Here is a 22,609-nt window from a genome sequence, read left to right on the forward strand (position 1 = left end):
AATTGAACTGCAGCCGTTTTCTGATTTATTTCCTGCTCCACCACCCTTACAACTGGGATGCTGCAGCGGCTCAGATCCATCCAGGACGGGGCAACTGCGGCCTCACCCCTGGATGTTGCCTGGCTTTCTGGAGAGCCTGTTCAGGGACCCGAGCTGCCTGGAAATGAATTGTGGGGTTTGCCAGACGAGGCTTCAGCCCTGCAGGGGCTCGCTGGGACCGTGGGGCCAGGGGTGGCTGGGGACAGAGCGGGCAGCGCTCCGCCGAACCACCGCACCTTCAGCTTCACCCGGCACACGAGCACAAGCACAGTTTGATGGGCTGGAGGCACACCGGGAATCACTGCAGCTGCCCCTCTTTTCCTGCGTGGGGAATATTCCATGTTTTTTAGGGAAAGGCGCCAACCCTTGCTCCAGGGACAGCGGCCAGTGGGAGAGCGGGGCAGAGGGGTACCGGGGGCCTGCGCCGGCTGCTGCGGGCGAGGGGAAGAGAGCCCATTCTGCCTGTGAACGACACTTCACAGGAACAGAAACTGCTCACGAATTCGGGTAAAAACGCGGCAAGAATAAGCCCTGGGAGCCAAGCCACGCGTTTGTTTCCTCCAGAAATTCGTCCACGGAAACCGGCGACACGCCATAGCTCCAGCAGTCAAAAGGAAGCCGAAGAACACGACGCAAACCCAGGATTTTGGCCGCTCTGCAGCACCGCCCGCCCGCCGCTGCCCCCGTTGTTTTGCGGAGGAGACGCTCGGGCCCGTCCCGGAGGCGGGCCGGGCTCCAGGCACAGCCCCGCGGGCCGGTCCGCAGCCCCGGGCCCCGCGCCGCCGCTGCCCCTTCCCCGGCCCCGGCGGCGGCCGGACGGCGCGGGCTGCGGCGGGCGGGCCCGGCCCCGGGGCGGTGCGAGCGGCGCTCGGCCCCGGCAGGGAGGGGCCGGACCGCCCCTACGCGAGGAGCCGCCGCCGTCGCGGTCGCGGCGGGAGAGGTGACAAGCCGCCGCTGCGCGGAGCCGCCTCCGCCCGGCTGGGAGAAGCGGGTGCACCCGCGCTCCGCGCTCCGCTCCGAGGTAAGGCAGCCGCCCGCGCCGCCGCCAGCCCACCCCCGCTGCGGGGCGGCTGCGGGGCCGCGGCGCGGGGACAGCCCGTGTCCTCTGGCCGCGGGGCCGGGCCGCGCGGGGACGCGGCGGGTGCGCGGCGGCGGCGGGACTTCGGCGTGCCCGCGCCCCGGGCGGGAGTGGTGGCAGCGGTGCCGCCGGCCCCGGGGGAGCCTGGCGGCCGCGGCGGCCCGCGGCGCCTCCCTGCGCGGGGAGCTGCCGCCGCTGCCCGTCCCGCCGCACCTGGAGTCGCCGTTCCCCCGCTGCCGCCGCCGCCAAGGGCGCGGGAAGGCGCCCCGAGCCCCGCGCCCGTTCGGGTGCCCGCTGCCCCCGCCGCCCGCCTCCCCTTCGCTTCCCTGGGGCAGCCGCCGCGGCGTGGGACGGGGCGAGAGGCGGCGGGCGCTGCTGCCGGGCCGTCGCGTCTGGTTCAGCGGTGATTTATGGTTTTGTTAACTCAGCATTTGGCACGGCGTGCGAGCGGGGAGAGCGGCGAGCGGGAGTCATAACTTTGTGTTACTTCTGGAAGGAGGGAAAGGGAAAGGGCCCCGTGGGGCCGTGGCCGCCCCAGCGGCTTCCTCCAAATCCTCCCTCCCCGCTCCATGCCCGCCCGCTCCATCCCTGCGCCGGGGGCTCGCTGCAGGCGGCGGGGAATAGCGCTGGGCAGGTTCGTGGGGCGAACACGACACGGGACTGCCACCCGTGAAGGTGAATGTGACAGAGGGGGGAAAAAACTCAGAAATTAAATGTTTTTCTTACTCCTGGTTTTGTGTGGATACCCTATATATTTATTCCTTGCACGCACGTATTTGTCTGCATATGCACAGAATATGCACATGTATTTTTTGAACTGTGAGAACGTTGCCTATAGGCTTCTGTTTCCAGATGTTTTGTTTTCTGTTTCTTTTGGGCATATTTACATTTCTGCTGGGAGGGAAACAGACAACAGTAATGTGGCTGAATATGTATTTGAGCAGTAGCAAGGAATAACTTGTGTGCCTTTAATTCAGCTGCAGAGGATATCCATGTGGGATTAATATACTTAAGTGATCGTGTCACACTGACGTATCTTGTTCAGACTTGTAGATTTTTAAAGCAGTGTGGACTTGTAGGTAGTAGCGGAAGTGTAATTAATTTTAAACATGTGACTTGGCCTAGTGCTTATGATTTTAACGTGGTATTCGTACCTCGGTAAATATGCATAGATTTAGCCATCTGTCCTCTATTTTCCCTTCGTGTGTGCACGTACCACGCTGCACAAATGAAAAAGGTACCTGCGGTAAGCTTTAGGGCCAAATACATATTTCATCTCTTCTGGGAAATGCTCTAAAGTTACTCTCAAGGACTAGTGGAAAACGTCTTTCATACAGTTTCTGAGTATATTTAAAGTTAAAAAAATAGTTGCTCCGGCATCAATTATGTCAATTTGTAGCTTGTGTTTGGCACGGATACTATTTGCATTTGTCGAGTACAGTTGATACTGCTGCTGGAAGGGATGTAGTTTTTCCCGCTGTGGACAAGGCCCTTTTGTGCAGTGTAAACCTCATGCTTTTAGAGGATGCATGAACCTCTGGGTAGAGCCAGCCCTGTGGTTTCTCTCTCCAGTGGTAAGGTGATGGTGGGGTGCCAGCTCCGGTGGGGCTCGTTGGAGATCATAGCATCAGAACTTCTGCCACGGGCTGGAGCTCCCAGTCAGGGCATGCCAGTCCGGCACTTGCCATGGTTGCAGGCATACGCCATGGCTTATCTGCATGGCAGTGAAATTTGGAATAGCAGTGGGCCACCCTGTGATTTGTACAGTGTGGGGGTCTGTCTGTCTGTCCATGCAAGGTAACCTGTGGGATGGTGCGTGTTTTCCTGCAGCTGAAGAGATGGGCTGTTCTGTTGTGAAATCCCTGCTGTCACCACAGGAGTGGTACCTATCTGCATTGTGCACGTAGGTGGGTGGATGATATAACACGGGTCACTTCAACATACCTTCTCCTCTGGAACTTATCTCCTCTATATTTATGGCCCTCTCTCTGAAGAAATGGCTTGGGTTTAGTCAACAACAACTCTGCCAAGATCTCTAATCTTTGGAATTGGCATGTTTGGGATTGTGATGCTGAAATCTTCATCTGAGCATCATTTTCTTAAATTTGGCTTTTATAGAATAACAGTTGTCATAAGAAGATTAAAAATAAAGTCTACTTGCTGCTAACACTTGGTGGGTGAAATTTTCATCTCTTATACTCCAGATGCTCTGCAGTTTCTCTGCTGGTACAGTCTCTAGAATTGTACTGTGCAGTACTGAATGCTTTTTCTCCTAACCTAGGGGTTCTTAAACTGTGGTAATACCTACCTTAGAAAAGTGGTACATGAATGCTGCCACCAATGGTGTGTGACTGTTTGGGGAACCTTCTCAGTCTTGCTTTTCCTTGGGTTATAAGCTTGGCTACAAGGCACTGGAAAAAGTTCTGTTAACTTTTTGTCCTGATTTATGGCAGGAAGAAAGAAAAAATGTATTAAATTGGTATTCCCATTGCTGCCTGATGGTGTTAGATTTTTTGCATCCTCTGGGTAGCTCTTGGAATCTCAGCAACACTACATGATTATTTTACTCCTTATGCTGCCAAGTAGAATTATATAGCCTAATTTATTTAGATTTGGCATGTTCTCACTGAAAGTCATTCCATGCTAGGTGAATGAACGGTTTTCTTGTTTATATTGCCTTCAGTCCCCACTCCCCTTTTAGTAGGGCCTCACAGGTCTTACTATAGCTCTACTTGAGGATTTCTGAATTTTGTTGAATCTGGCAATAAAAATAGAAATAAAGAACTATGAATCACATTAAACTTGTTATCAAAGAAGGTATTTTCATGCTGTCAGTTACCAGGGTAGAAATATCACTCCTCATGGCTCCAGTCAGTCCTACAATCACATTTACTGCTCTTCTATAAATTTTTTTCTGACAGTTTATTGTTAGCTCTCTGTGGCTGAAGTACTCAGGACAGATGTGAACACACTGCCTTCATCTTTGAAGAATTACAAAGTCTCCTAATTGGCTTCCAGATCACACTGTATCTTTCTTCATAGCCCTCTATCATAATTCAGACTTTTCCATTCTACTTATTATTCCTTTCCAGATGTCTTTTAACAGTCGAATCTTTGCTGGATCACTTTTCCCCTGATGAATTTTATTTATTTTCTCAGAGGCACCTAAGAAATAAAATGACTGATGGATTATTCTTTTCCCCTCCCATTACCTTTCTTCAATATTCTCCCACGTTCATTTGCAAGTAGAGCTACTTAGAAAGTGTTCATTAAAATGTCATTGAAATGAAAGTCAAGGCAGAATGTTAATCAAAAATGCTTTTCAGTTTCACGTCACTCATTTCTCGTGAATAAACCTTCAAAAACAAAAACAATCTCTTTCTTTTCTACTGCTGATACTTTCTTTCCCTGTGCATTTTGCTGTCTTGATCATTGTGGTTGGATTATTTGTGGTAACTGCGTTTGACACAATCGATTGGCTTAGGGCTTTAGAGAAACACAGTATCAAAACACTCAGCTGGCTTTGGAATAAAAATATATGGCTCAATCAACTACAGGTATGAGGAAAGAGTAGATCTCCTCAAAAATCTTGAAGTGCTGAAGAAGTCAACAGTTTATCTTGCCGTGCAGCTGCGTGGCGCCACGTTGGGCTCGTGCTGGGTGACTGTGAGGGCTGTTCCTCTGCAGAGCCCAAGGCAGCCCTGCTGGGGCCTCAGGGAGCTGTAGGACACTGGGTAGATGTTTGAGCTCTGGGAGGATGCAGCCTGGAACATGGGGGGATGATGGTATCACGCCGTGTTCCTAGGGAAGGACACAACACGCTCCGGAGTAATCGGATTTCCTAGATTGGAAGGCTTCATGGGCTGCCCATGGGGACACAGATGACTCTTTGCCCAGATAGAGCTGAGACAGCAATGCTGTTATTGAGTAGTGTTTCAGTATGAAAGTATAATGTCAGTGTAAAGTCCAGAAATACTTCTGACCTATGACCAGCTGGGATCATGTATCTTAAAGCAACAAACCTAGGATCTGTCTGTGGCTGCAAACTCTTGACAGGGCTTTCCTCTGTTCTCCACTGAATTCCAGGTTTAGGTTTAACTTCAGCTATTCCTCCTTGCTTGGATGGTGCTGCAGTTGTTTGTGCTGAATGTTAAATAGGTCTGTTGTGTTTTCACACTGGCAGAATTTGAGACTGTTGCTGGCTAATTCACCTGGTGGTTTGACACTGATGTTAAAAACTAGTGTATAGGGAATTGAGCTTAGTTGGTCTCTACAGGGGAAGGAAGAGGTGATGTGGAAGCACCTTTCTACTGCTGCCTGTTCTCCATTGCCCCTAGTTTATCTAGGAAGGACCTAAACTGTATTTTTGTGGGCCCTTTTGAGGTATCCCCCCTGGAGAGAGACAAATATTTCATGCCTGATGGTATCAAAAAGGAGGTCTGTGAGGCTGAGTTTATATCGCCCCATACCTCATCTGAAAAGAGATAATTTGAAGTATGGGAAGGTCCATGTCCTTTCTCTAGTTTGATGTCCTTGGTCTGTTCCATTGGGCTTACTGAAGTGAGGCAATAGTTGGTTTTGTTGCTTATCTTTTTCAGGAATGGGAGATTTGGCACTAACCAGTGGTTGCTCAGGATGGTATATCCACTGTGAGTTTCCTCGGCAGTGGTAGGACTGTTATGTTTTCAAGGAGGAAGAAGACTTCCAAGTATTTTGTTAATGATTTCAGACTGGAAGGAGCATGGTTGAATTCTCAGGTCTCAGAGAAAAAAAAACACGCTGTTTTAAGATTGGGTGATGTCTAAATGTGGTTGCCTTGAGCTGTGTAAGCTGGCTGTTGGTGGATATGGGCGAGGCACAGTTTTGTTTCCTGAGAGGGCTTTCCAACTGTGCGCAAGGTTTCACAAAGGGGAGTATGTCCTTGCTGTGCAGTATGACTGTATGGATGTCACAAGCCTTGAGCATGGAAACCCTTAGCATAGGCTTTGATTATTGAGCATTTATTGGCCATTTCCTCATTTGAGAGTTTTTGTCCCATGCCTGTGGTGAGATACTGACAGATAACATCAAGGTGATTGTTGGGTATGTCACTGGAGCAGTGTTTGTCAGGAGTTGACTGTGGTTTTGATCATTGCTGATGTGTGGGCCTGAGCCCTCGGGCCCTTGCCCTGCTGCTCTTGATGAGATCTGCAAGATTTTGGAGTTTCTCAGTCTTTACTCTGCTCAGGCTTTCTCCGGTTCCTGGGAAGCTGGCCATGCTTTCACTTCCCTGAATGAGGCAATGCTCTTTGCATAACTGCAGTGGTGTTGTGCTATCCATAATGTTCAACTTCTCTGTCAAGTGTCAACAATATGATCAGCTTTGCAGGTTGTTCCAGGTGGGGTCTGTGAAGGTGCCAAGAGGACTGCGAGGAATTGGCTTTTCTGAAAAAACACCAGGTGATAAGGTTTGGGATTTCATCATGTTCAACCTTGTATCAAAGTATCTGCTGAAATTCTCAAGCTTTGTAATTCTGGGACATTCTACTACCTTCCATTGCAAGATATTAATGCTAGCCTTCCTAAAGCTGTTTCTTTATTGTAATCTTTGAGTGAATAAATTTTAGCTTTGGCTTTTTCAGGTTAATGAAATCTAATAAAGATGCTTTAATATAAGCACCTTAGATTTCACATCTGCAGAACAGGTGAACAAAGTGCTTCTTGGTGTCTGCTTGTCTTGGACACTGTATTGTGAGGAGCAGGGAAAAAAGACATGGGATTTATATCTCATCTAGAGAGAGCTTTGGGTGATGCAATGTATATCATGTATTTCACTCTCAGGATTGTGTGTTGCCTGTTGGCAGTTGGAGCTAGGTCTTACATTACTCAATTCATTCACTTAATTTCATAATGCTTTGTGCTCTTTGCTTCCTGTTCGTAGTGGAGAGTATTTCTTCTGCTTCTTGCAGCTACCAGAAAGTATCTGATTTCCCTGGTTCTATCCCTCTAATTCCTTGGAAAACCCAATCCAGTTTATACCATGGCAGATGAAATGTGTCATATCATTTGGACTGCTGGGTCCCACAAGAGAGGCATGTGATTTGTCTTGGAGGCACAAGCTGTTGAATCCTAGCAATGGTTAGACCTGGATATGCCTCCTATGGGAGCTGTGTTGAGTGTGGACCGGAAGGATGAGGGCAGGGTAATGTTAAGATTAAGGCACATTCCATCAGATGATGGTGTTGGTGGTTTCAGGCAGTAATTTTTTATTTTAAAATAACCTGTCCTTGCTGTTGTGAGTTAGAGGAAGGGAGGGAGAAGAAAAATCTGTCTGCTTCCTGAGCTGTAAAGGGGCCACTTGACTAATGGTGTGGCAATAACTGGAGGCCAGAGCTGGGTGGATCTCAAAACTCCTCCCTCACAAAGCAGCAGAAGAGTTTGGTCATCTGAATTGTGGTGATGGCCCTGGGGCTGACAGGAGGATTACTACAGCACTGTACTTGCTTTCTGGAAAGCTTACACCATACTTCTTTACAAATTTCAAAGATGACTGAAGTGTTTTTCCTTATGTGGTACGAGCAGTTCCTAATCTGCTAGAGCTGGTCCCCACTTCTGCTGAGTCCCTGTCTGCTGCTGGAAATGTACTGGGGTGGGGGAAAATGTCATTAGTGCAGAACTGTGCAGAAGGCTTTTAGGATTGAGATAATGAATTTTCTAAACAGGAAGAATAATTGAAACTGCTGTAGTTCCACTTTGCTTACTCCAGCAAGATTTTGTCAGCGGGTTCTTAGTTATTTGTTGATTTCTACATAATAGACTGAAAAAGGAGCAGAATGAATGGATATCCATAAAGGTTAGATTTTTTGATTTGACTCTCCCTGCCCCCCCCCCTTTTTTTTTAGCTGCCAGTATTCTTGAAGTTACATTGTCTCAAAAAGAAGTCTTTAGAGATGGCCATAATCAGAAACATCTGGATAAAATTTGTGGGTTTTTAAAGGACCCATAAAGAACTCCTATAGAAAATAAGCACTAGTAATTTCATTTTTTATTGTTAGGTGGCTTGATTTTAGATACCTTTGTAAAATAGAAGTGCATTCAATATGCAGAATATCTGAGAGTACTGAAATAGAAAGGTCTGAAATTTTATGGACATTTCTGTACAGAATGCAAGGCTTTTAACATATCCCTTCTGTCAGCAGTACAAAGAGGAATCAAAAGAAACAAATGCAAAACATCTGAGTAGTAGTCCCTTGTATGTGCAGCCAGTAGTAAAGGGAAAAGCAGAAGTGTTTCTAGTTCATCCAGTGTTAATTGAGCACATGGTCACAGCCTTTGTCAAGGCAGTACTTCTAGCTCAGATGAAGTTCCATTGCCATGTCTAGGTCCAGTGAAAAGTTACTTTTATGAGTACTTGTCTAGGTTGAGGGAGCTGGGCTCATTTGTTACAGCTATTGGAGGATGATTATAAAAATAGTAGGACCAAACTGTGCTTTGTAGTGCCAGGTGACACCAAGGGAGAATGGCAATCAGTTGTTTCTTTGGAGATTCAGGTTGGATGTTGGAAAAATCTTGTTACTAGTTCAGCAGTGCAGCACACCAGCAGAGTGTCCAGAGGAGCAAGTTCCTGCCCTCTGAGCTTCTCAGGACTCATCAAGGCAAAGCCATGCTGACCCGGTCTGCTCTTGATGATAGTTTTCCTTTGAGGCAGAAGCTGGACTAGGTAAGAAAGCCCCTTAGGTTCCTTACAATCAAAGTTTCTAGGAGAATTCCCCCCACACCTTCCTTCTCCAATAAAGAATTTTTTGGACAACTTTGGACTGAGCAGACCAGCTACTGTGGGATGCTTGGTGGTAAACTTACTTTCATGTAGTTCATCCAGTAATGTTTCAGTCTACTGTACTTAGATCAGTATTGTTCATCTAAGCATTTATGACCTGAGGATCAGCAGAATATTTTTGTCAACAGGCTTCTTTTGTTCTTACCTGTCCCTGAAGGAAGGGACAGAACTCTTTGGTGGTTAATGCAATCCTGCCCTAACAGGCAAACCTCTCCTTGTGGGTCTGCTGAAGATAGCTTTGGGGCATGAGGTGGCCTTACAGTTGCCAAAAGGGCAGGTGGTCTGCAGTGAAATTTAGTTTCAAATCTTAAGTTTATAAGACTATACACCCCACAGCAAGAGACCAGTGCAGTCTTAATCTTGTACTTTTCCCCTGTTTTCCCCTTTCCTTAGTAGTACTACCTTTAGGTAAGCTAAAGGTAGCGGATGGGATATGTTCTAATTGTATTGTGGCTCTACTAATATGTGTTAGTGGTTTTATTAATCCTTATTAGAGCTGATATGAGGGGGAACAGCCAAATGAATGGTTTTGTCAATTTATAACACTTTTTTTTTGAGAGAGAGAGGGGGGAAGGGGAGAGTTGAAGAAAAACAGAGAATGGATGAAGTAGCTATGTTAGAAAGCTGGATGCTATCCCTTTATAGGCATTTCCCTACAAATAAACTCTCCTTTCCATCTCTGGGTCTCTCGTGAATGAAGTCCTGTATGCATTTTGAAATTTGAAGAATTTTTTTCTGTAATTTGTTTCATTTTTCTGGTGGTGGGATTAAATATTGACATGTGCTACTTGAAACATGCTATTTTCAGAGGTCATGCTGTTGGATGCCATTTTATCCCACACAGTACTTCTGCTAGAGGACCTTGTTTCTTGCCCTGCATTACTCATACTTGTTTGCTTATTTTTTTCTATGTGAAAACAATTCTTGTTTCTCTTTGTGTTTACAGCTACTTATTTCTTGGTTTTTGTTACATGACATTTGGGAAAACTGAAGGTTCATGTTCATGTATATAGTATTTTGTGGCAGAGTAATTAGGCAAAGATCCACATGTAATGTTTAAAAGCATTATGCAACAAAGTGTTCCTGACACTTCACAGTCATCAGAAAACAAGCTGAAACAAAGCAACCTCTTTTGAGGTGCAAATGGAAATTTGGTGCAAAACTCATGACTGAATGCATCTAAGTCTAATGTTTAAAGAAAAGCTTGTCTAAGTGAGCACAAACTCATAGACTTCACAAAACAGAGCTGCCTGTTAACCAAAAGACTAGTTGCTTGCCAACAGTTCACTTGGCATAGCTTTCTCCTACCTGTCATCCATACTTCACAGAAAGAAATAAAACCCTGCACTTACATATTCCAGGCCCTCTCTTCTTGCCAAGGTAATGCGAGTCCTCTGCTCTTACATGTGTGGGTTATTAATTGCTGTAAAGGGGCGAGAGATTGAAAGCTGCTCTTACTGATTTTGCAAAACAAAAATTATCCAATTGGCTTTCATTTTCTCTGAAGTTTCCTGGAGCCTATTTTCTCTGCTTACAGTGGAGATTGCTTGCTGATTTTGCTGCATGCCCCTGAGCATCTACCCTACAGACTCAGGCTGTTAAGAGGCAGCTTGTAGAGAAATGGGAGACAGCATCACCTCCTAAATTAGGTTGTTTTACACCTGTATTACAGTAGTGTGCAAAAACAATAGTGTAATTTTAATGAATTAGAAAGAGCAAGTTGAATTATTTTTGTGCTAATTGAAGATGGGAAAATTCAAAATGTAGCTTAGTTTCAGCAGCGTTTTTTCCCTTTGGGTTCAAAATGGATTAATAAAATAGAGCTTTTGATTTAAAGGATAATTAGAGAGTTCTCATTGCATCACTCATTTAAAGATGCATTATTTGGAGCCATTGCTTGAGTTATATGCATGATTTCAAATATATTTGAGGCTGATAACTGAATCTTCATAGATTTAAAAAATACTGTGTTTGCATGTAGAAAACTTATTTGGAGTGCATCTCTCATATAGTTACATGAAGTGCTAATTTTTAGTCATTTACGAGCTTCTTGGAGGAAAACTCTTGCTCCTGTGTCTTCCCAGTATGTTGGAAATCCCCAAGATAAGGAGCAGAAGTTTAGGATATGCATCCTCCACTACATTCCTTGAAACACAAGAGGGTTTTCCTGTGCCCACGTGACTTTGTGGCTGAGGTTAGTAGGTTTTATGAAAAGGTGATTTATCAAATGGTTTCCTCCTGTTGTGGCTTTGAATAGGAACTACTCCAGATCTGAGGCCAGAACAATGGGTATGGAGGAAATTAGTCATGGAGGGGTCTGAGGAGGAAGGAGCATGTTTTTATCAGCAATGGAAGAACTTCCCAGTACATGGGGATCTCACTGAAGATGATTTATGCATCAGTGGGTAGGGCTGGATTACACCTTTGCATTGTTTCCAGCTGAGTATTAAAAACCTAAAGGTACAGCACTTGCTTTCTTTTTCATTTGACACATTTGGGAAGTATTCTTTCTAACCACGTGGGTTTGTAATACATTTTTATGAAGGCTTAAGCATTTGGTGCTTATTTCAGCTGAAGTCAAGGAGGCTTCCATCAGGTAAGTCCCTGGCCCTGGCATGTATTGTACAAATGAGGGGGACATGAAGTCAGTTAGCAGAGAGAGATTTATCTTGAATTTATGATACATGTTTCTGGCTTAAATAGTGCTTGTACTTTTACACTGTGATTCCTTGTGATTCATAAAACATATTCTGGACAGGGTTCAGCAGCTGATGATAAAGGGTTTCTGTTTTGTATATAACCTTTTTACATTCTGCTGGAAGATTTGGGAAGATCAGTTCTGATAGGAATATTTCTGAGGAAATGGTTGCATTTTTGGATGGGTACAGATATCTAAATATATGGCATCTAAAATGGCACTAGACAATTTTATATCTGGGACATCTGTGTGAGGATGGCAATTATAAGACATACCAGTAACCCAGTCCTCCCAGTGATGACCACTGAAGGCCAACAGAAATTCCCTAGGCCGTCTACGAGAAGCTAGATGTCTGGGTTTGGATTATTAAAATTTCAGTTTTAATACTTCTATGATTTGGTGTTTCAGATGAGCAAACTGAAAACTGCTTTTTATTCAGCTGTCATGAAGAAAAACAGAATCACTTTCCTGAAAAAACTTTTGCATAAGTCAGTGTTCTAAGAGTAAGGCAGTGTAGGTGGTTTGCCAATTTATTTTTCTGAGCTTATTATTTTGCCAGTTTATAGTATCTGCCTTATAGAGTCAGCAAGATAATGTTTATTTTTCCATCCTTCCCTCTCCCCAAAAATGTCCCCTCGGAAACAAAGCAGGAAATCAAGAGGAGAATCCCAGTTCGACTCCTCTTAGGTTGATTTTGTGTCCATCAGTTGTTCAGAGGAGGAAAGCGTGAGTGAGTGCAAAGATTGCTGTTCAGTCAGGGGAAAAAAAACCCTGGAACATGTTCAGCATAGCTTAGAGAACAAGCTTATGTAGCTTATATAGCAACATAGCTGGAACATGCTTATGGCAAGCTGAGGATTTACACCAAAGCTGTAACTGTACATTGTCAAAATACAGGTGTCCTTTAGCTCTATGCTAATGTCTTTAGTTATTTGAACTGATTTTGAAAATCTAGAGTGCTGTCCAGTGTATGTATCTGAAATATCTAAATATTTATGTTCCTAATAAGGCTTCTTCTGTAGTAAGATTTCATCTCCTACATGTTTAATGAAGGACATGCCAGAAGAAGCCTAAGGGTGACCATCTCAGGTAACCAATACAGAAACACAGATGCTTTTAGGGTATGATGGAATCTCTTAGAATAGCTACTTTGGGATAGGATGAATCACAGCCCACAAATGCCTATTTCTCTTCAGTGACTATAAAGAGAGAGGGGGAGTAGAGTGACTCAGTGAAATGTGGTTGTTTATATTTGGTCAAATGTATTTCTAGCTAAGTGCATAAGGCTACAATCCTGAGGCAGCTCAGCTCTCCATGGCACCTGGTGTATGTGCCTCAAACACTCAGCTACAAAAACCTGAGTGGACTGGATGTGAACTGCAGTTCCTCTCTGGCTGGTGCCTTCATCACCCTTCCCAGCTGGAACCACCCTCTAAAGGAATTGTGCACATGTACTTAGTTTTCATCCTGATGGGGAATTGGTGTCATCCTAAAATAAAGTCAGGATGCAGACTGGATGTGTGCCTGAACCCATGTGTTTGGATCTCACAATTTAGACATGGCTTAAACTCCTTGTGCAAGCAGTGGAAGGAGAAGGAAGCATTTGGAAAGCCTCCAGGAGCCACCTTAATTTTGGTAAGATTGATTCCTAACATGTGACTTGAATATGTGCTTGCTTCTGTGGAGTGTTTCCATTTTATATTTCTCTCAGCATATATATGATGAAAATAGTTTTCCTTTCTGTGCACAATCTCCAATTTTCCTAGGTTAGGGAGATGTTGGGATGTCTGGGAGGTAGGAAATTAAAACAGTTGAAAAGCCAAACTTAAAGTTCTTGTGATTAAGCCTATTTTTAAAACAAAAATTAGACCCATTCTTTCAGAACCTGTTCGCAGTTAGTAACTTGGAATTTTGATATTACTCTCTAAATTTTTATCTTATAATGATTTCCACCATCCCTTCAGCCCCAATATAGTTATTGAGGTATTTTGCAAAAGCTGGCAACAGTGGTATTATGCATGAGTGCCTGGTTTTAAAATCTTGGCAGCTGCTTTGACTTTTCTTTATGCTGTCATTCAGACCATAGCTACCAAAGCTGAATTTTGCTTGTAGTAACAGTTGTGGGAAGTTACTAAGGGAAGAGTCTATTACTGACACAGGAAATGGCTTTACAGTTCTTTTTGTCATTGCCAAACTTACCAAAACATCACTGTTGCCATAGGTCATCTAGACACAGCTCAAAATCATCAACCTGCTGCAACTGAGTATCACATAAATTGCTTGGTGGCTTCGGTGCTAGTGTTACATATGTTCCATCCTTCTTGCAAAACTCCCTTTAAATTGACAAGTTTTGTTGCTTCTGGAATTAGACCTAATTGCTGTGATTCAAGAGTAAGGAAGGAAAAATAACTGTGTGGGTTCTGCATTTTTCAGTTCTCCTCCTCTTTATTACTTCCAAAATAGTTCACTTTTCTCCAAAAGTTGTATCAAGACCATTCAGAAAATTGTGTGTAATAGTCACTGATAGAAGCATTTTTCCCTTGATTCATTAATTACAGGAGCATATCAGGCAGAGCAGATGGCATTTTTTGAGTTGGGAATTTACCTTTGTTATTCTTTGTTGAGTTTGACATGTGAATTTCTCAGCTTCTCTAAGATGATATTGTTTTGCAATTAAATACGTAATATGGTTGTATAAATCAGACTGAAAATTGAATTTCTGGCCTTTTTCTTTGTAACTGATGTGAAAAATGAATGGGTACATGGGCACATCTCCATTTGAGAACTACTCACTCCTCAACGTACAGAGCAATTATTTTTAATTTATATTTTTTTTGCATGAATGAAGTCATGCCTTACTCTGGTACTACTCAATTGCCAGTTCTGAGAAAGAACAGAAATTTTCTCTTGAGTTTTTTGATGGGTCTTAGCTAAAGGGTTCACAAATGGGATATGATGTATTTTCAGCATGCCCCATTGGGTTGAGGGTCTTCTGATCCTCTGTCATGGGGGAACCTATAACATAACCAACATGAGGATCTGGGTGGGTGTGTGACTGGTAGCTTTGTGTTTGTGATTCAGGAGTCCTAGGAATGCTGTCTGGAAGCCCCCCAGCCCCGTTTGACTGCAGTTAGAACTCTGCAGGGGCTGAAGGCAGTGTGTGCACTGTGAAGCAGTGGCACAAGAAATTGGGTTGTGCAGGCAGTGCTGAGCCCGTGCCTTTTCAGGAGTTGTGTTAGTAGTGACTTGCCTTGGATTCGTGGCAGGGAAGGGTTGAGGGAGCTTGCAAGTTGGAGTGAACCAATGGGCCACAGAAGCTCTCGGTGGGGCTGTGGTATGGATGTGCCGGGGTCTGTGGAGAGGGCAGCCAGCTCCTGCTGACTGGGGCTGCTTGTGCTGCTCACTCGGCCTCGTCTGGCAGGGGCACCACCTTCCTCTGTGCTGTAACCTGCTCGCCTAGACCAGCCAGACCCTGCAGCTATTCCTCCCTTTCCCTCTCATCACTGTCTCCCTCTTCTGCCCAGCCTCGTGGTGTGTTTTGGCCCACCTGCCCTTTCTGACAGTCCCCTCTGCGGTGTGCTCGGAAGGGCTCTTCTCGCGCACCAGCCGAAGGGTCACGAGAGCAACAGGCGAGGTTGTCTTCCTGCTGTCAGCTCCAATGTCTGCTCTCTGGCAGATGGGAGCAGCAGTTACAGGGGAAATCCTGCTAATCTCCTGTAACTTGAGCCCATTACATGCTCAGTCGCACTGTGGGGCTGGTGCCTTTCCAGCCACATATGGACGGATGGCTGAAGGAATCAGACGCTCGCTGCAGAACACTTTCCGCGATTTGCGCTGTAGGGATCAGAAACAAAAATTAAAAAGATGCTGTGGGTAAGCTGCATATTAGCAGGTTTTAAAGCTTTGTTAAATAGGAAAATATTTTCATATGCATAGCAAAACATATAAAAACCCCTCCATAAAAAAGAAAAAAAACCACCCTGAAAAACAACATCAAAAAAGCACTTTGCCAGATTTCAAGGCTGCCCCAACATGGGCAGAGGAGCCAGAGTTCCCCAGTGAGTTATAAGGATGGCAGAGCAACATGTTTTTGTCGAGGTTATCTCAGAAATAGGCAAACTGTGTTTTGGCAGAAAAGTCAATAAATCCTGCAGCAGATGTCCAGCATGGAAAATTTTTAACAAGGGCAGCTCAAGTTTGGCAGAGTCAAAAGAATGTGGAAAATCCTGATGAGATGCACCAAGGGCCATCTTAATAATGGGTGGAGTTACCACCCTTGTCCCCAGGGTCTCTTGAACCCACCAAAATCAACTATTTGATTTTTTCAGGAGGATTGTTTTGGGTTTTTTTTAATATAGGGCAGAATAGAGAGGAATGGAGGGGGTGATTGAACAGAAATTAAGGGCTGGCTGGCAGGAACCTTCTTGGCAGGAACACGTTTCAGCCATGCCTGGAAGGGGAGGGTTTTCACAAATTGTGTGGGAGATGGTAGAACCCAAAGGAGAGTTGCTGCTTGCTGGATAGAGGAATAATGGATTTTTGGGAAGCTGTGTTTATAATATGCAAAATAGTCCACACGAAACAATGGGGCCTTGGGACAGAGCTGCCAGTGAATGAGAGCTTTGTTTTCCTCTTGTCTATTCATATTTCTAAACTTTTAGTGGCATTTTAAACACATTTTACACATTTTTTTGTGTAATGTCTTGAATTGCCTAAACTGCTGCCTAAAGTACGGTTACCCTGCAATCTTTATCCCTTTTTGGATAAAGATTGACTTTCAGCTTAAGCTCCTTTTTGTATTTTTCTTAATTGCAACTCTCGTTTAATAATCCTTGGCTGCTTTGTTCTCATGTTTTAAAACTTTAGAAAAATTTATAGGAAAACTGGTTGACAGCAGACCTTGTGTACCAAGCGTGTCGAGCTGCCCACAGCTTGACTTGAAAATGGCAACTGGTATCAGTCCTTATGCCAGAACCTTGACACAAATGAACATCAGTTGCAAGCTAATTGCAAGGACTCCAGTTTAGATGCTGCTGGTGGGATTTGCCTGCCATGGATATGAATTTAAACACCATCATACAGATTGTGTTTTCATTGAGAAGCATCCCATACCTACAGCCCCTAACAACCGGTCTGAAATAATCGAAAAGATGTTATGGTTGTATTGCTGTTAAATGCAGACACAGATTATGCAGTATGAAAATGAGAATATTGCTGCCTCAATCAGAGCGTGTTTTGGCTGCATGTTAAAATAAAAGACAGATGGTTTGATTTATTATGGTGCATGTCTCACCTTTGCAAACAAGACAGCACCACTGCAGTTTTGCAGTTTCAGAAATGTTGTTTGTGCATGCGTTTACGATTAGCAAAAGCTTTGAAAATCCTTGTGCAAGAAATGCTGAAGCTGCTGTTGCAGTGGAGGGAAAGGGAGTTGTTTGCTTTTACTGTGTGTGTTATTTCACAGAGCTATCGCTTTGCCTCACCAGTAAAACTCCTTCCCTGTGCAAGGGAAATTCCTGGTTCATTGGTATGGATGCATTGTTTTTACACATTAGAAGTGCTGTGTTGCTGTGTCAATCATCCCGTTAGGATCAGTTTAAGAGCAGTAGGGCTGACGAAGCTGGGTGTGATTGGCTGCCATATGCTGGGAGGGCTCTGTGAGAAGGAAGGGCTGCAGTCTTTCAGCAACAGAGTTTAGGCTGTGTCTGCTTCATCATCTGAGGAAAAATCCCCCGATAAGTCACAAGGCTTTCTGAGAAAAAAACCCAAAACATTACAGGCTGCTCATCGTTTCGTGTGAGAATTAGTTACCATGATGCGATGGGGAAGATGTGGCTGTTTGTTTGTATCAGATGTTCCTGCTCACGTTGGGAATGTGTCGAATAGACTGGGCTAAACAAGGTAGGAGGATCGTTGTCTTTTATCCAATGTTTCAAGAGTTTGCTGCAGTATACTGCATACTGTATGTGTTGCTTGGGGGACTGAGGGAAACACTGTTTCTCCTATGAATGGATTCTGTTTGAGTGAAATAGGTGGATTTTATGGTAACTTGTTTTCAAAGGGTATTAATTTCCAGTGTAAATAGCTCTCTTCAGAAATAGAACATGAGTATATGCATTTTAAAACAAGTAAAAAAAGAAATAGGTCAGTGTGTTTCAGAAGTGCTGCTACCCTAATTGGATTTTTAGCTGGGTTGTTGTCTGGAAGTGCAGCCTAGCTTTAAGAAGGAGAAGGAGTCAACCTGGAAATCTGTGAAGTTTATAGCAGCTATGTTTGAAGATTTAGGTGAATTAGACTGGCTGATCTAAATAATTCTCTATCGGAAGCTTTAACTGAATCCAAGACTGCCTGGTTTAGATTTGTAGGAGTATACAACAAGATTACAGCATTTTACCCTGTTATAAAACTATAGGGGTTTTCTGACTGTGCTGTGATTCCTTGTGCTCTTCAATGAAAGCCAGGGGAATTTTTCATAACGTAGTTTAGCTTATTGTAGTTTATTGTAGAAAACTGCCCTTTCCAGGTCTTTGTCTAGGCAGCAAAACAGAACCTGTACATGAAAACAAGGAAAACAAGGTTAATAATATGTGCTGCAATTATCTGATCTTTATACATTTTTAATGAGAGAACACACAGCTAGCAGAATAATTTAATGAGCAGGCTGGCTTTTAGAGCAATGATTTCACTGTGCTAAGGCACATCAACTTTCTTCCAGAGGAGGAGCCTCAGTAAGGAATGGAGAAGATTTATGTTAAATGCTCTAGAGAGAGCAGAAATCTGTAAAATTCTGGAAGAACAGAGTAATTTTCAGTTGTTCCTATTATTTATTAGATAGAAGGCAAACTTTACCATCATGTTGCAGGAGAGCTCTGAGAACATTTCCTCATCCTGTTATATGCTGAAGCCTTTTCAACTTTCTCACACTGCCATATGCATTGATGGTACTCAGTATCTTTTCAGGATGTCACCCAGTTAGTGACCCAAATTAACATGCTGACTTCAGTTGTGTTATAGCAGCATCCTTTATATGTACTGTACATATTATAGTTGGGTTTTAATTTTTTTTTCCCGCTAAGATTACCTATTGGTGAGACAAGAAAATGTTGTATTCTTATTTTGTAATAGCCATGTACATTGCATACTTGTATTCAGCTAAGATGTTGATAGAAAAAATACTATACATGTATACATGTACTCAGGAGGACTAAAGATCAATTTCTTAAAGAGAAGGCAGGTAGAATAACCTTTTGCTGCCTAAAAAAAACTTTTGGTGATGTAATTTTGGGGGGAAGGTTTCAAGATTTCCTTTATCCTAGGAATGAGTTACATAAGTTTTAACAGTGTTGTGGCAGGTAGGCCCTTCTAGCCCAACTGTCCATAGACCCACTGTCCATTGCCCCTCCCGTTCTCCAAGGAGAAGTACAGGACATGCACTCAGGACTCCTGATGTCCCCTCCCGACTCCTCACAGCTGACCCTGCTCAGGGAAGGTTGATATGACTTCCCTGCTCCCCGGCCAAGGACTTGCTGGAGATGTGTGGTGGGTTGTTGACACATACTCAGTTCATGAACCAGTGACTTTTGAAGGCTACAGTCTTCTAAGTCACAACAACCTTGTGTCTTTTGAGAATTTCAAGATCTGCTAACAAATAAAACAAATGTCAGGATGTAGAGCATTATTATTACAAATCCATAGGGTATGGATATATATGTTTAACTCTCTATCACTATTGATGCTTAAATGTGTTGTTTGTGTGCAGACTGTGTTAAGCATGCGAGGCAAAGACTGATAATTAGAAGCAAGTAAAATAATCTTTTTCAAGAGATTTCTCTGTAAAATATGAGACAAATATTTAGTTATTGCAAATAAAACTGCTTTCATGCAGAGCTCTCAGAGAAAACTTTTCAGTTTCCTGTTTTGAGACAATCTCTTACTTTCAGAAAAATTCAGTGTCTGGTTTCTGTGCCTTGTAGATCTCAATATCTGGAGTTATCTTGTTATGGCTGACTACCAAAGTGAAAATTTGCATTCATCACTTAGTCAAGTAGTTTGTATCAAACTACTGACAGACATTCAAATGACAAAAGGATTTATAAAAATTATTTCCTGGTCAAAGTGCATAAATATTCTACTACTTTATATGATTAGGTAAATGAACCTTCAGCTTACAGAGTAGAGGTGGTAGTAAATATTCTGTATTTACTTTTATTTGGTATTAAAAGTATTTCAGACCAGATTCTGGTGTCTATTTAATTTAGTGATATATTTTCTGCTTAATTGCTCTGTGTATTTCATCAGAGCTATTAGTGTGGTAACCTTCCAATGTGCAGTCTGTCTGTTTTCAAGGAATAATGACTTTGTTTAGAATTACTCTATTTTCCAAAGATAGAATTTTATATTGAGTTAGAGGTCCTGAAGTATAGTGCTTGGCAATAGAGCAATTATAAAGGCAAATCAACTTCTTAGTGTGTAAATGTACATTTTACAGAAATGTGAGATAATTATGTGCTACCATTTTAAATTTTTTCTTTCTGAGCAAGAAAAATGGCTCTTAATGTTGCGTGGGATTTCCGGCACTCAGGTATCACCTCAGCTGTGAATGAATTATCTTCTCTGTTGCTCAGAAATGTATCAGAAATAGTCTGTACTGTGTTTATTTGTAAAAGCTCTGTAAAATGTTCCATTTTTATAATACTGAGAGATGAGAAATAGAGTGTTTAATTGAAATAGATTATTTTACATACAGTTTTAACACATTGCTAATATTTAAATTTCACGTGATAGCTATTAGTGATACTGTGCTAGAAATTTCTGACTTTGAGGATTGTTTTTTCTCTTCCAGGGAAGAAACACTTTTTTAAAAGTCAAATTATTTTTTCCCTTTTTTGTGAATATGGCTGTTGCAAAATTGTAGCAAAAGATAGCTAAATCACTTTTTAAAAAATTTCTTAGTATGTATTTTCTTTTTAAAACCTGTGATTGTGAAGCTAATTTGATGTGTTTAATACAATGTATTATGGTTAACTAATGTGCACCACTGCTATGTAACTGGTCTGTAAACAGGCTGAAATTATAGCCTGAGGAAAATAAAACTCATTTCAAGAGAGTGTCAGTGCTGAAAACTAGTTCAAATAATAGCAGTATTAACTGTTTGACTAATTAAACTAATCTCCTTATACATTATTAGCAAATGCAGCGACAGTTGTTGGTTATTGATATATAGCGTCGTCTTTTTAAAAAGTCTTTTAAAACCAAACTTTTTTGGCTCTATTTGGAGTAGAGAGTGCATGAGGAGAAAGAAGTTATGCATCCCCTTTCTGGGATCTGCCAACTTCTTAATTGCCACAATTTTTTATCATTCCTCTGTAACCGGGCCGTTAAAACACCGAGCTCTCTCTCCGACAATGCTGGCAATGTCAAGTTCTTCGTTCCCTATTTCAGGAGTGCTAAAAAAGGAAAAGTCTGGGGCTCTGAAGATTGAAGAGCATACCTAACAGGGGATTATATGCACAATCCTTATAACTAACACAAAGAAATACTAATTATGTAGGGGACTCTTTGTGCTACTGATGATTACTAAAGCTGTTGAGAATTGCCAGTTTGCTGCTGCAGAAGACTTGTAGGATTCCTGGAGTCGTAAGTCTGGCAAAAGACCTGGTGGGCTTGTGATGCCTGAAACTTTGCCAGCTAGAAGAGCTCAGCTGTAAACAAATTGATAAACACAGAGGTTCATGCTCTTTTTATTATTTTTTTCTTTTTTTTCCTTTTGTTTTTCCTTTTCTTTTCTCCCTTCTTTTTCATACCTAGATATATGCCCATGAATACTTACACACATACATAATATACATAAACTCATAAAAATAATTTTTCATCTTCATGATTTTTGTTATACAAAAACAATAGCTAATAAAGGCAGTGGGAGGGATTAAGTGATACAGTTATTGCATAAAGAAGCGGATCAAGAAATAGGAACAGATGGTTCATATCAGAGTCTATTAATTTTTTCTATTTTAGATCAATGATTTTTTTCATCAATTTCTGAGTGGATGATAAACATTTTGGGAGGTTTTTTAGGGAAGATCTGGGTATCATACATTGCTGAACTCATAAATAGAGACAAGGTCAGTCTGGAGGTTCATGAGCTGTAAAATCTTCTCTCCTGCAGGGAATACAGCACCTCTGATAGTAGACAGAATTAGAGAGTACAAGTAAGGAAAAATGCAGGAAGGTTTACCTGTGGTAGTTCTATGGAAGGAGAAAGCTAAGATTTGGTTAGAAATGCCTTTTCTTTTTTTTTTTTTTTTGTGGGAATTCTGAAGGCAGCTTTTCAGTATGTTTTTATGTGTATGATTGCTCTTAAGAAGCCTGGCAAATAAATTTTTTGGTTTTTAACCCTCTAGTGTTCACTCCTATCCAAATTGAATACTTTTTAACTTGAGTTTCTGAGGAATTTTATGTTGTTTTGGTTTTTCCCCCCTACTGCCCTGTTATATATACTTCAGGTATGTTAAATGACACAGTCCCCCAGTCCCTAGTTTTCTGAATCTGTCATGATTTATGTACTTTACAGGTGTCATAGGCAGTGTTTTGAACTTAGTCTAAAACTAACCTACAATTTCCAAGTGACAAGTTTTCCATTCTTTTCTGTTGTTCAGAAGGATGATGTTTCAATGCTGGGTTTCAGCAGATCAGGTTTGTGCCTTCCCAGTCTCCTTTGGCAGCTCTCTGTGGGACACTGCTGCTAATGTCTAGGTGGGTAAAGTGGCTGCCTTGTGGGACTGGCAAAGCCCTATTTTAGTCCATTTAAATATTTTTTTTGGTATTTCCTTCCACTTTTCACTATCTGCAGTGCTGTTACCAGCAGCTGTATGCATATTTCAAACCTAGAGCTGCCTTGGTTTGTCAGCAGACCCCTCTGGCTGTGCCCCTGGCAGGACAGGCAGGCTCACTGCTGGCAGGATTATACCTCCACACCCAG

The 22,609-nt window shown here is 42.7% G+C and overlaps 1 protein-coding gene across 7 annotated transcripts in view; it reads left to right on the top strand.

Annotated features, from left to right (window-relative positions):
• Positions 1–947: 947 nt before the first annotated feature.
• Positions 948–22,609, top strand: part of MBNL2 (muscleblind like splicing regulator 2) — a 106,293-nt gene continuing 84,631 nt past the window's right edge. For 6 of the 7 annotated variants that reach the window (XM_063149561.1, XM_063149560.1, XM_063149565.1 and 3 more), the window contains exon 1: positions 948–1,060. The gene's annotated coding sequence lies outside the window, so the exon portion shown is untranslated. Of the gene's footprint in view, positions 1,061–17,318; positions 17,533–22,609 lie in introns of those variants that run through there. The other variant, XM_063149559.1, reaches the window with a different exon arrangement.

Source organism: Melospiza melodia, chromosome 2 (assembly GCF_035770615.1).
Source record: "Melospiza melodia melodia isolate bMelMel2 chromosome 2, bMelMel2.pri, whole genome shotgun sequence".
Classification (NCBI taxonomy): Eukaryota; Metazoa; Chordata; class Aves; order Passeriformes; family Passerellidae; genus Melospiza; species Melospiza melodia.